This window comes from Rattus norvegicus, chromosome 19 (genome assembly GCF_021556685.1).
Source record: "Rattus norvegicus strain SHRSP/BbbUtx chromosome 19, alternate assembly SHRSP_T2T, whole genome shotgun sequence".
In the NCBI taxonomy this organism is placed as follows: Eukaryota; Metazoa; Chordata; class Mammalia; order Rodentia; family Muridae; genus Rattus; species Rattus norvegicus.
In genome coordinates, this window is record NC_141552.1 from 17,459,437 (window position 1) to 17,472,494 (window position 13,058).

A 13,058-nucleotide genomic window follows, 5' to 3' on the forward strand; every position below is an offset into this window, starting at 1 on the left:
TGAAATCTGAAAACACTGAATTTCAAATCCAGGCATTCTCCTAACCTACACCTTCCCTCAGGAATTGGAGATGAGGCCTTGCAAGAATCCTCAACCAGTGAGACTGGCCCAGACCTTCTGAGATCTATTCTGACCCAGGAGGAAACAGCACGTGTTATCAGGACAACACAGAAACTCAAAACTCCAGCCTGATGCAGGGACCGCCTGCTGGGTTAGGAGAAGACTCAGCATCAGGTTCCTGAATGAAAACATCACCTCCGAACACACGGGGTGGCTGTGGCTATGCCTTCAAGGCATCTTCAGCAGCAGCTTAAATGGACTAGGGATGACTAAGGGAATCTGCCTGCAGGATGATGTGAGAATCCTTTTGCTAAGGCTTGGTCGCTAGATGTTGCCACACAAACCCTTGAACTCTTCTTGGAGTACAGTCCAGGCAGTGGCTGAACACAAAACATTCTGATTATGAACTGAGTTTAACAGATAATCCGGAACCTGAAGGCCACAGGCCCAAAGGTCTGCACTGCAGGGGTGAGGCATCACTGCAGGGATGACCACACACTGCAGGGGTGAGGCGTCACTGCGGGGATGACCACACACTGCAGGGGTGAGGTGTCACTGCGGAGATGACCACACACTGCAGGGGTGAGGTGTCACTGCAGGGATGACCACACACTGCAGGGGTGAGATGTCACCGCAGGGATGACCACACAGTGCAGGGGTGAGGTGTTACTCAGGGGATGACCACACACTGCAGGGGTGAGGCGTCACTGCGGGGATGACCACACACTGCAGTGGTGAGGCGTCACCGCCGGGATGACCACACACTGCAGTGGTGAGGTGTCACTGCAGGGATGACCAGGAAGCTGACTGAGCTCCTCAGGGCTCTCCCTGTCCTGAATGTGCTTCCCTACTAGGTGAGCACTGCAGCTTTCAGGGTGCTGGAGGCCTGTGTGGGCAGCAGTAGAAACTGCTATCCTTGTTATTCACAGCTGAAACTATCACACAGGGCATTCCAGAAGTGAACACCACTAAAGTGGAGCCTTTCACAGCATTCTGGGTAGGATGGCAGAAAGCCCCATGACAATTTCGCCTGTGATCCATACCAAATGTCTGCTGTCAGTGCTTGTCTCTTAGGAGCCACCTGGATGATCCAGGGGATGGTCCTGAAGAAAAGGCTTGGCAAAATTGAGGTCTCCAAAGCCAGAGGAGCAGTGAGGAGGTGCAGGGGCCGTAGACCATGGAGACTGATATATGCTGATGTTAGATACCCAGACTCATCCCTGTGTCCAAGTCTGGATGTCACAGAGGCACCTGGCAAAGGTCCCAACAGTGTCCTTCAGGATTCAGCTGTCTCCCTACTTGCCCTCCACCTAACCCACTTCTTGTGGCTCTGGGAGTCAAGGACTTCATCACCTTTTTCGTTTTCTTGTCATATTGCAGGTACTGTAACTCGACCACTCTTCCTCCTGCAGGAGACACATCATTTGTCACAGAACAGGACTGCTGCACCAGGAAGACCCATAGCATAACCAGGACGCTACAATGAAAACATGACTGGCCCTTCATGCTGAATGACAGGAAAAGCACCCGGCCTTCTCTTTGTTGCAGACTGGATTCCTCAGCCTTCCTGTTATGAACAGGGCACTAGTACCCTTCACAGGATACTTAGTGTTTATAAGACATTTATAGAATTCATCTTGTATATAGGCCATTGGGCTAGGAGCCAGCATCAAGGCATCAAGTAGGAGGAAATACAGAAACATTCTAGGAAGGGAAAGCCAGGGGCCAGTGGGATGGCTCAGTGATTGAGGACCAGAGTTCAGATCCCAGCACATGGATGTTCACAGTCATCTGCAGAATCAGATCTAGGGGGTCCCATGGCCTCCCCAGCTCCCAAGCAGCTACATGTGTGCGTCTTAGACACTTCTCACTCACCGTGAAACAACCTAAGCCACAAAACATCCCACACCTTCTTGGATGGGCCCATCCCTGGGGGAGTCTTGTGTGTTCTGGGCTTCAACTCTAGGAAGGCTTGGCCTTGTTTTATAGGATGTCTTATTACTTGTATCAGCAGAGAGAGAGAAAAAAGATCCAGTCCTGGAACCCTAGAGGACACTGCCAAAATGTCACTGCTGTGCTGGCATAGGCTTAGAGATATCTCCATGATCCATCCGAGTCACCTAGAGCTCAGGGAATGATGGAAAAGTCCATGTGAGTTCGCCCAGCGCTTGCAACCATGACAAAGCTTGGAAAACACAGGGCACATGTGGTATTTGATCCTGGGTCAGTTCAAACCTCTTGAGCCTGCAGCTAAGACAAACAGCTACACTGGCCTGAGTGCACAGGCCAGATCTCAGAACCTGTTTGCCAACCATGGAACACTCTGGATTCCTCCTCTCAGCTGGACCTTGATCTGCTACACCTCATCCACCCAAGCTTCTCAAGAAATGAAGCTACCAGGTTAATGCAACAACTAACTGAAGGCAACAAGAGCCTTCAGCCGCCCTGTGGCAGTAAGGTCAGTCCATAGGTCTCCTGTCCCTGCACCCTCAGTACCTGTGAGAGCCATGGCCACCTATTCCCTTCCGAGGTGAGGACAATTATACCCACAACCTTGCTTTCAACAAATCCTGCCTTGGCCATTGGTGGGACCCTCATGAGTCTCAATCTGATGCAGGCCTCCTCAGACACTTTGGCTTCCTTTCTGGCTGCTGGAGCTTGGGCCCTCTGGCTTGGCCTAATGTAGGATCAGCAACATCCAACTCTGTCAAGCCTCAGCCATCCCACATTGGGTGCCCTGCTTCACTCCTAGGTGCATTCTTTTCCCACATCTCTCCAGTCTCTCCCTCATCCCTAATTCCCCTTGCCTCTCAGGCCCAGCCCTTCAGTCTCTGATGGAGACTGTCCTGGAGGGACAGGAGCCCCTCCCCTGCTGGGCTCTGACAACTCCCCCTTGGGCTGACTCATCTCTACAGGCACAGCCTGCTGCTCCCCTGCCCCTGCAACCCACTTCCTAGCTCTGCTTCACACAAACACTCTGAGATCTCTACACTGGCTTCCCATTCTATTTTGCTCCCTCTCTGTCCTCCAGAAGTTCTGCTGCTCTCTCTCACCACAGCAGGACCCACCAAGACACTGCTCCTGACCCCAGCAGCCACCAGCAGCCCAGGTCATGGGGCTACTAACAGCTTTGGCCCAGGACTCAGGGCTCTTTCCTTCTTCAGTATCCAGTCCAGGCTGAGACCATCTGGCCTGCTGCTGGGTCCTTGAAACCCTCAGTCTCACAGCCTCTGGGCACTCTGAGCCCTAGTCCTTATGGCTAACAAGTAGCTGCCCAGTCAAGCAACATGGGCCTCACTGGCTTCCTGGTGTGCCATGATGCTTTCCATGCATGGCTGGGGATGACTGCATGCTAGGATTATGTCTGGAACTAGACCTGCAGGTAACACCTGATGGGTTGGCCAGGCTGTCCTCCTACTCCTGTTCTCAGGAGATTCTCCTGACTAAGCCTCCCAAGTGCTGGGATGACAAGTATGTGCCACCATGCCAGCTAGGGGTCTTCAGGTGTGATGAAAGACTGGGATCTGTGGTCCTGGTTACTTCCAACAGTGGGGACGCCAGTGTTCTGAGCATTCTGTCATCTAGGACTTATATTCCATAACACTGTGAGACTTCTGCACTGGTTACCTGTTCTCTTTGAAACCTGTCTTCAGGTATCTGACAGTGGGAGTCTCCATGAAGTTTTTGTCACCCTGAGGATGTGGCTATATTAATAAGCTCAGGCAGCATGCAAACACAGCAGAGGTTACAAACAAGACTACCAGGCTGGGGTCACTAAGTGATAGAGTGCTCCTTTGGCATGGTGAGGGCCCAAGTTCTCTTGCAACCAACATCTGCTGGGGATGTAGCACAGTGATTAGGCACTTGCCTAGCGTATGTGATGTCCTGGGCTCCATCCCTAGGACTAAACCCTCATCCCCACCCTGAACTCACCAGGTCCAGGCATCACTGTCATTCCTGAGGGCTTGAGTTTGATCCTCAGGCCCTCTCTGATACAAAAAGAGAAAAAGCTCCCTTGATTTGTGTTTGACCCCCACATGTGTCATGCCCGCCCCACTTTGAGTGTACAATTAAGGAAAGCATGAGGAAGTGGTTGAGAGGCACTCACTGCCCTTGCAGGAGACCCCAGTTTGCTTCTCAGCACAAACTGCATGTGACTCAGCAGGTCTCAGGGTGGAACTGGATATGTGACCCTGTGCTATAGCACTGTCCAGAGTGGGGACTGCAGCTTCTGAAGAGGAATGCAGGCCTGGCCTCCAGACCTCCACCTTCAAGTCCTGTCTTGAGAGCCTGATGCCCTGGCCAAAGAAACTCCATCTCTCCAGAGGAGCACTGCACTCAAATGACACCTCAGTGATGAAAACTATCTGTCCCCAAAGGCATGCCACTGAGCAGAGATAGCCTCAGTCATGCACCTCTGCCCATCCCCAGTTCCTCATGTCAATAACTCAACCTTTCATGAAGTAGATGGCAATGCTTGAGGTAGGATGATCAGTAGTTTACTGGCCAGTCTGGGCTCTATGAGATGCTCTCCCTGAAATCAGAGCCAGCAAGAAATTCAGCATGAAAGCTCTTTGTAAAGAAGCTCAATGACCCAGTTCAGAGCCTGGGACCCCGCACGGTAGGATAAAGTGACTCCCATGGCTTTTCCTCCACCTTCAACACTCATGCTTTGGAATGCACACCCCTACAATGAGATCAATACACATGGAATAAAAAATTAAACAGAAAAATTAATGAAGACAATGCATACAATGTTTTAAAGGATCCCGGGAACCCTCACTTAGCACTTTCCTTTCCTTTGTCTTGGGAACAGCACCTGCATCAGAGACTGGAGACTTCCTGCAAGAGAGAGAGGAGAGATGCACTGTTCATTCAGCTGGAGAGCTGTGCAAAGACCAGAGCCACCTGCCTTTTTCTGACAGTGGGAGCTGGGCCCAAGTGTGGGCTGTTCCTACTAGAGGAACCACAGGAAGAGGACCACCTTCCTCAAACCTTCCTGGAAGTCAGAGAACTGGCTATGGACGTCCCTCAATCCTCAGAGGACTCTCTTTCAGCGATGGCTCAGAGCCTGTTAGGACAAAGAGGGACCAGAGCTTCCCCCCAAAGCAAGATCCCTGTCTTATCTGACAGGTATGAGGGCTTAGGGATGGGACAGAGGATGTGACAAGGTTACATGTAGCACAGGACTAGGTTAGTAAGGCAATCAAAGAGTAAAGAATCCTGGAACATTCCTCATCTGTTCTTTTTGCTCTGTTCGTAGGGATGAGGGGCAGTGTGGGGTAGAGGACTAGGACACAGCACAGCCTTCTCTGCACATGGTGAGCTTTCTAGGCTGCCTGGTCACTGTGACCAGCAACTTTTCAACTGTGCCATTCTACTACCATGGCTGACACAACTGGTGGACCATGTAGCAATAGGACTTTACTGACTTAGCGACATTTGGAATCACACAATGATCATGTGTCACAGAAGAGTTTTTTTTTTTAAGAAAAGGATTTTAAAAAACTATTTATTTTGTCCATCTGAGTACGGTGTCCCTGTTTTCAGACACAACAGTAGAGGGTAGTATATGAGAGTAGAAATGGTTAAGAGACACAATGCGTGGTTGCTGGGGATTGAACTCAGATCCTCTGGAAGAGCAGTCAGTGGTATTAACCACTGAGCCATCCCTCCAGCCCCAGTATATTGTATTTTCAATGTTGTTTGTTTTTATTTCCTTTTTCATGTATGTCTGTATGGCGTTTCTGTGAGTACAGGTGTGTGTGTGTGTGCCTGTGTAAAGGTCAGGGACAACCTGAGCAAAGGTCCTCACCTACCTCTCATCCATGGCTGTGATTGCTAGGCTAGCCCTTCCCCCTAATCCTAGAGACTGTCCACTTTAGGCTCCTATTTCCCAGTAGGAAGGGCGGGATGACAGACACTACTGCATCCAGGTTTATGTGTCTTCTAGGGACCTAAACTGTTGCTGGGCTTGTTCAGCATGAAAATAAATCCCATTTCACAGCCCTAGCTGGGCCAGGCAGCGCACAGGTCTTTGCTGCTCTTGCAGAAGACTTGGGTTCAGTCTCCAGCACCAGGGTCAGGTGGCTCACAACCACCTGAGACTCCAGGTCCAGGGACTTCCAACCTCTTTCTGGATAAAGCTACATGGCAAAAGCAGGGTTGGGAGCTGGAGGCTTCTGGTGTTGGCTTCTCCCTGCAGCAGGGGGCAAATCATGGGCATGTGAAACATTGAACCCTGTAATTCTACAAAATGCAGAAGCTCCTGATGTCCCTCATGGTGCCCTAGAGCCTGTCCACCACTCACGGAGGCTTCATGAACATGGCCTTTTCCTGACATGTGTGCACTGTGCATCCTCACTCTCTACCCCCTGCTTTATGGGGTTGGAAGTCTCAGGTGTAGGAGGCGCCTACCATAGGCCTCTTCTCAGCATTTCAGCATTTTACCCACTTGACTATCACCAAGCATCCTCTGCTCTACACAGTTACCTCAGCCTGTGACCCTCATCCTCCAGACTCTCGTGAAGCAAACACCCATGGGTGTGCAGCTCTCATAGTTAGCCAAGCTAAAGGGGAAGGCAGCAAATCCTTCATGAACTCTACAGCTCCTGAGGCCTAGGAAAGTGTCTATACCGGGGCTAAACTCATGCTGCCCTGTAAGACTACATTTTTCCTTTAAACAGAAGGATGTGTGGTGGTGGTGGCACAGGCCTTTGATCCTAACACTTGGGAGGCAGAGGCAGACAGATTTCTGAATTCTAGGCCAGCTTCCTCTACAGAACTAATTCCAGGTCAGCTACACAAAAAACAACACTGTCTCCAAGAGTAAAACAAAAAGAGAAAGAAAGAAAGAAAGAAAGAAAGAAAGAAAGAAAGAAAGAAAGAAAGGAGTGAAAGAAAGAAAGAAAGGAGTGAAAGAAAGAAAGGAGTGAAAGAAAGAAAGGAGTGAAAGAAAGAAAGGAAGGAAGGAAGAAAGAAAGAAAGAAAGAAAGAAAGAAAGAAAGGAAGGAAGAAAGAAGTGAAAGAAAGAAAGGAAGGAAGGAAGGATTCATATTTTGTATACAATGAGATGCCTGCCTGTCTATACCTGAACCACCATGTTAACTATAACTCTTGTCACATCTGTATTAATTCAAATACTGAAGGCCAAATGGTTAAATCTTTTTTTTTTTTTTTTTTGGTTCTTTTTTTCGGAGCTGGGGATCGAACCCAGGGCCTTGCGCCAAATGGTTAAATCTTAATGACTATACAATTGGGGGGTGGTGCTGAAGAGATGGTTGGTTTAGTGGCTAAGAGCAGAAGACCAAGGTTCAGTTCCCAGTGTCCACATGGTGGCTGCTATTAACCTGTAATTGCAATTCTAGGGAATCAGTCTGGACTTCACGGGCACCACACATACCACATGGTGCACAAGCATTTATTAGGTGAAACACTCGGGCCCATAAAAATAAGTAAATAAAATATATGGTTAACAGACACTGTGATTCAGGAAGTTCTTAGTGACTTTGGTTATCATTTCTCTCTCCCAGAGACCTGTCTTCCTCATGCTCAGCCTCCCTGGCTTCTAGGACATTTCCTAGCTCTGTGGAGCATGAAGTACTCAACACCATAAGCCAAGCATTGCAAAGCCATCTGCACCTTCACTGCTACACCTTCTCCATGGCTGTGTCTAAAGGGAGAGACTTGGAATCTCACAGATGCAAGGCCAAACCTGTTGGGCTATGTGAGCCCAGCCACCCAATAGTCAGATCTACTCCTGTCCTTGGCTATGGCATGAGGCTCTTAAGACAAATTAATCTGAAGGATCTCAACAGCTATGCTGTTAGACCTCTCATTGCTCTGCCCGACCTACAAGCTCCTTTACTGGCTCAAATTCACACCCGAACTCCTCTCCTGCCTCAGCCACCATCAGCTCTTCTACTCCTCTCCAGCTGTGCTCTGAATAATCCACACTAAGGTGGACGTTAACCTCTTGTGGACCTCCAGACATATGCTTGTGATTACTCTTCATTGGCTGTTTTGTATAGGTAGGCGGGTTCTTCTAGTCTCATGCAGAAAACTGCTCACACATTTTGGATCTTACAACACCCTCTTGATTGAGAATCCTGACTAATGACTGACTGAGCCTTCCATGCCTGAAGTCACCCTCTGTCTCCCAGTCCAAGATGAGAATCCCCACCCTAACCCCATGGTGTCCAGTTTCATCTCAGAAGCTAGACTCTGCACTGCCCATTACCTTTTGGTTCTCTGCCTCTAATTCTGTTAAATAGTTCCTCTCTTCTTTAAAACAAATTCATTTTGTTGTTTATTTTTTGAGACAGGGTTTCTCTGTTTGGCCCTGGCTATTCTGACATGCTCTCTGTAGATCAGACTTGTCAGGAAGCCAGATATCTGCCTGCCTCGGCCTCTTAAGCACTGGGATTACTGGATTGTGCCAGCATGTTTAATTAAAAATTAATTAGTGGCAGTGCATGTTGGCACATGCCTTTAATTCCGTCCGTTTGGAGGTAGAGGCATTGTGAGTTCCAGGACAGCCAGGGCTATAAATTAACACCTTGTCTCAAAGAAAACAAGCCAAAAGTGAAACAAAAATGTTGCAATATGGTCTTAGGTATGTAACTGAGTCTGTTCTTGAACTCTGAATCCTCCCACTTTCACTCAGGTGCTAATCAGCAGGCTTCTGTCTTGACTTTCACTGAGCACTCAGGGCTGCCAGGACAGTTACCTCTCCCAGTGTAACTCCTGACTCTCTCATCAGCATCATCACAAAACTCCTGCTAAGAATTAAGGAAACCTGAATTCTAAGGAACAGTCGGAGCTCCAGTATTTCCAAAGCTCACTCTAATACAGATGGATCCTATGCTGCAGTAAAATGGTCACAGCTGGAGGTCTTAATTCCAGGACTTGGGACAGAGGGGTTGGTGGATCTTGAACTCAAGGTTATTTTTATGTTACATTGTTGCTCAAAGCAAGTTGGGCTGCTACAAGATACCCTGTCTCAAAACTATACCAAACACACCTAAAATGAAACAGAGGAGTTTGAGTGGGCACAGATGGGAAAGCTCGGCACTTTATGGCTAAGCCACCTGCTGCCAGCACCAAAGTCCATGCACAGCCCCGATTCTGAGCTGTGTCTGGGACCCCACTTAGGAGCACGCACTAAAGTAGCTCAGATCCAGGGCTTTTGGTCTAAGAGGAATTCAGGCAGTCACTCTTTGGATGCCAGTTCTCCAGCTCAACTGCCTGTCAGCCCAGGATCTGGTCTTAGTCATGGCTTGGCATCCCTAAATTCCTCCCAGCTGTGCTCTGAACTCACCCTGTGCCCCGTTCTGATGAATCTGCCATTCTCAATGGGAGTAGCCTGAAGAAGTCCCTCACACCTGAAGCACCACTCTGAGTGCACTAAATACTGCAGGGGAGGGGTGTGGCCAGCAGAGCACCCACCCCTTTCAGCTGTAGAACATTTAGCTCTAGAGTGAGCACTGCTGTGCATTGTGGAACTTAAGCAGTATCCCAGGATTGGCCTGGGAAGAGCCGTTGACACTCACACTTTCTGGGGTGACATGGTCTCCTGAGGATAGAGTCAGGTCAGGAGCAGCAACTGATGCTCACGAGAGACAAACTTTCTTCACCACCTGCCCATGCTGCCATCTGGGCTTTTTGGGTGACATGAGTGCTGAGCCCCCCAGGTAGATGGGTTTTCAGGGGTCCGGTGGTTATTGTCACCAAAGGTATCCACAAGGATAAGTCATACTGTACTAATTCCCATATTAGATCCCTTCTCACGGGTCACAGAGGCCGTGCTGGGTCCTAAATGTGGACCCAGGTTCCTGCGCACTTTTGAGGAGACTGGTCAGGGCGCAGGTTTCAGGACATTTTGTTTGAATTATTTTGGGGGATTTCATTTTTACTGTTGGGGACAAACCTAGGGCTGCCATGTGCTGGGAAAAGGCTTTGCCACAGCTGTAGATCAACCCTAATTATAAACTCCTAAATTCTCCCAATCCTGGAACTTTCTAGGTCCCTCACATGATGCAACCTTTGGGGGTTTCCTCACATAGAATCATGGGGTGGATTGCATCCCAAAGAGAGACAGTGGGAAATGTTCCCCAGTGTCTGCCTGTGGCTGTGGTGATGAGAGTGCTGACCAGTGGATGGCAGGGCCCATGTGAAACCCTTTTGTTTTCTACTTGAGTGGAATCTTCACCATGCCTTTTTTTTTTTTTTGAAACACAGGTTGCCCTGGAACTTACAGTCTTCCATCACCCAGACTCAGTTTCCCATGACTGGGATCACTGTCTTAAATTACTATGCCCATCTTTCTTTTTTTGTATTTATAAATCTTCTAAAAGCCAGAAGGATATAGAATTTAAAATTTTGCGGTCCAAGGCATTTTCAACAGGGGATTCTTGACCTAGGACTATCCAGACCAGTTTTTATTGTGTGGGTACTTCATTCCCGTAACAGCTTATGCTTGACAAAGAGTTCAAAGGTGTGATGTCACTGGGCATCAGGCGGTGTTCCAAATAGCAGCACCGACTCAGGTTGTAATTTAGGCTGGAGAAACTTACTAGGACCCTGGTAATCCTAGCACCCTGGGGCCTCACATGTCCTTAGTCTGATCTAGTGATGAATCAACTGCTCTTGAGGGTGGATTGGAATTCTAGTCACTGTGAGGCAGGAGCATTAGTATCCTACAGCCACTCTGGGCTCCATAGGAAGACCCTGTTTCAATAGTAAAGGGGTCACCTGCGAGTTCTTACTGTCTTCCCTGAGGCCTTCCTGCTGGAGTTAGAATAGCTGTCTCACCAAGTTGATGTAGAGGGCAGAATGTTGGTGCCTTCTATAATGAGGACTAGTGACAGATAATCTATGGAAATTCTAGAAAGATCTACAGGTATTTATGTCCTGTGCATGGGAATTGCTGGCTTCCCTGTGTTCTTTGCCTTTAATTTGCAGTCCATGGGGCACCTGGGAATGTCCCAAAACCAGGCTGCACATAGGGCTTGTCCCATAATTTTCACTTGCACCCAGTGCCTGCCTGATGGTCATAAGTCTGACAGAGCCACTGTATGCTCTCCTGAAACCTGCAGAGAGCAGTATATGGGACCCTACCATCCCCACACTGCCCATCAGTGTCTACAATGTCCCTATATGGCACTGAGATGGTCTAAGCTCGTTCCCGCCTATATGCTGCATCAGAATCTGACCATTCCTAATTTCCTCCTCTCACACCCACACTAGAAGCCCTGTACCCACACTAGCCCCAGCTGGCCTGTTGCCTACTGACATCTCATGGACTCTGCCCCAATCCCCTGCCCTACCCTGCCCTGCCCCGCCCTGCCCCGCCCTGCCCCGCCCCAATGCCCTGCCCTGCTCCAATTCCCTGCCCCAATGCCCTGCTGTGCCCTGCCCCAAACTCCTGCCCTGCCCCAAACCACTGCCCTGCCCTCACTCAGCTGACAATGTGGACATCTGAAGACAGTCACTGGACAATGGCTGACACACTTGTCTGAAGACTGGAAATGTTTCTCGATCTTGGAGAGGAAAGAAGGACCCTCCAACTACACTGTCCTCTAAGGAAGTTTATTCAGGTGAGGGATGACAGGGACTGTTTTGTCTCATGTCACACATGTCAGTAGAAAATATCCTAGGTATTGGATGCCGCTGTTAGCATTAACAGAATAAAGCACATAGTGTTGGGAAGGATAATAAATTATGAGTAGGATTAGAAAACCCCAAGCCTCTTCCAGGTCCTAAGAGAGCAAAAAATACCACCAAACACAGCATTAATATGGCAGGTTGGTTAAATCTAGTTACTAGATTCTAGTGTGATAACTATGACCCTTTTTGTGTCATGCTCAGCTTATAATGACTAGAGGACCTAAGCTTGACGGTCACCAATGCCTCTCCCTTGCTTCTCTAGCTGCTGAGCATTGAAAAGCCCTAATGAGGCAGCATCTGTGTGCAGACATACTGGATTATTCTTCTTCACTTTATCTCTCTGAGTCACCTCCACTCACAGTAAGTCAGTTTAATTCCATAAATTGGAAATGAGTCACGTGGAACATATACTTTCTCAATACAATCACAGATTTCCATGTAAAAGGTGAAACATGAACTGTCCCACCTAAGCTCTGGGCTTGCACAGACCTGCTCTGCAAAAGAAACATGTGTTCACAGCTGCAGTCTGCATTCACTATGGATGCTCTTGAGGTCCTCCCTAAACTGCATGGATTAAGATAATTATCTTGCTTTCTATCAAAAGAATTCATTATGCCAAGTTGGCCTGTAGAAGGAGGCTAGTCTCTTCTGTATTTCATCAGATGTGCTTAATGTATATAATCATCGATAGTAAGTGAAAGATCTGTTTGGAATTGAAACTGAGTGATGCTGGAGGATGATTCTGAATGCACAATGAGCAGTGGAGGCACCAGAGCCCAGTACGGATGCCTAGCAGGCTACCACATTGAGCAGGCACCGCTCAACCACCTGTACATACACATCTCCCTCTGAGATCTCTCTCCTTAATTGAAGGTGATCGTGTCCACCTAGTACACCACATGCCCTGGAAGGACAAAAGCTACCTACAGGAGCTGAGGTGATGACTCAAGGTTAGAGCATCTGCTGCTCTCTCAGAAGAACCACATGGTCCCTAACAATCATCTACAATGGGAAATGCTATTCCCTCTTTTGGATCAGTAGGGAAATGCACTCAGGAGTGGCCCAGATACATTTGAAAAAAAGAGATCCATTGAGTTTAATGATAAAAATAAATATAATCAGCAACAATAAAAAACACAGCATATGAATGATCAAGTGAAACAGCACCTATAAAAACCTATTTCCCAAAATGACGTAGATGGTCATTATCTTTGTGGTTTAATACTAATGCTGTGTTGTAAGAAAAACTGAGGCACATGGTTCTCCATTAGGATTATTCTATATTCCTTTGTGAAAATTGTCATTTTTTTCTGCAGCTCTACAGGCATGAG

At 48.3% G+C, this 13,058-nt stretch overlaps 1 protein-coding gene across 5 annotated transcripts in view; it reads left to right on the forward strand.

Moving 5' to 3' along the window:
- Nucleotides 1–13,058, forward strand: part of LOC147998924 (uncharacterized) — a 142,681-nt gene that overhangs the window by 1,244 nt on the left and 128,379 nt on the right. The gene's annotated exons all lie outside the window — the stretch shown is intronic.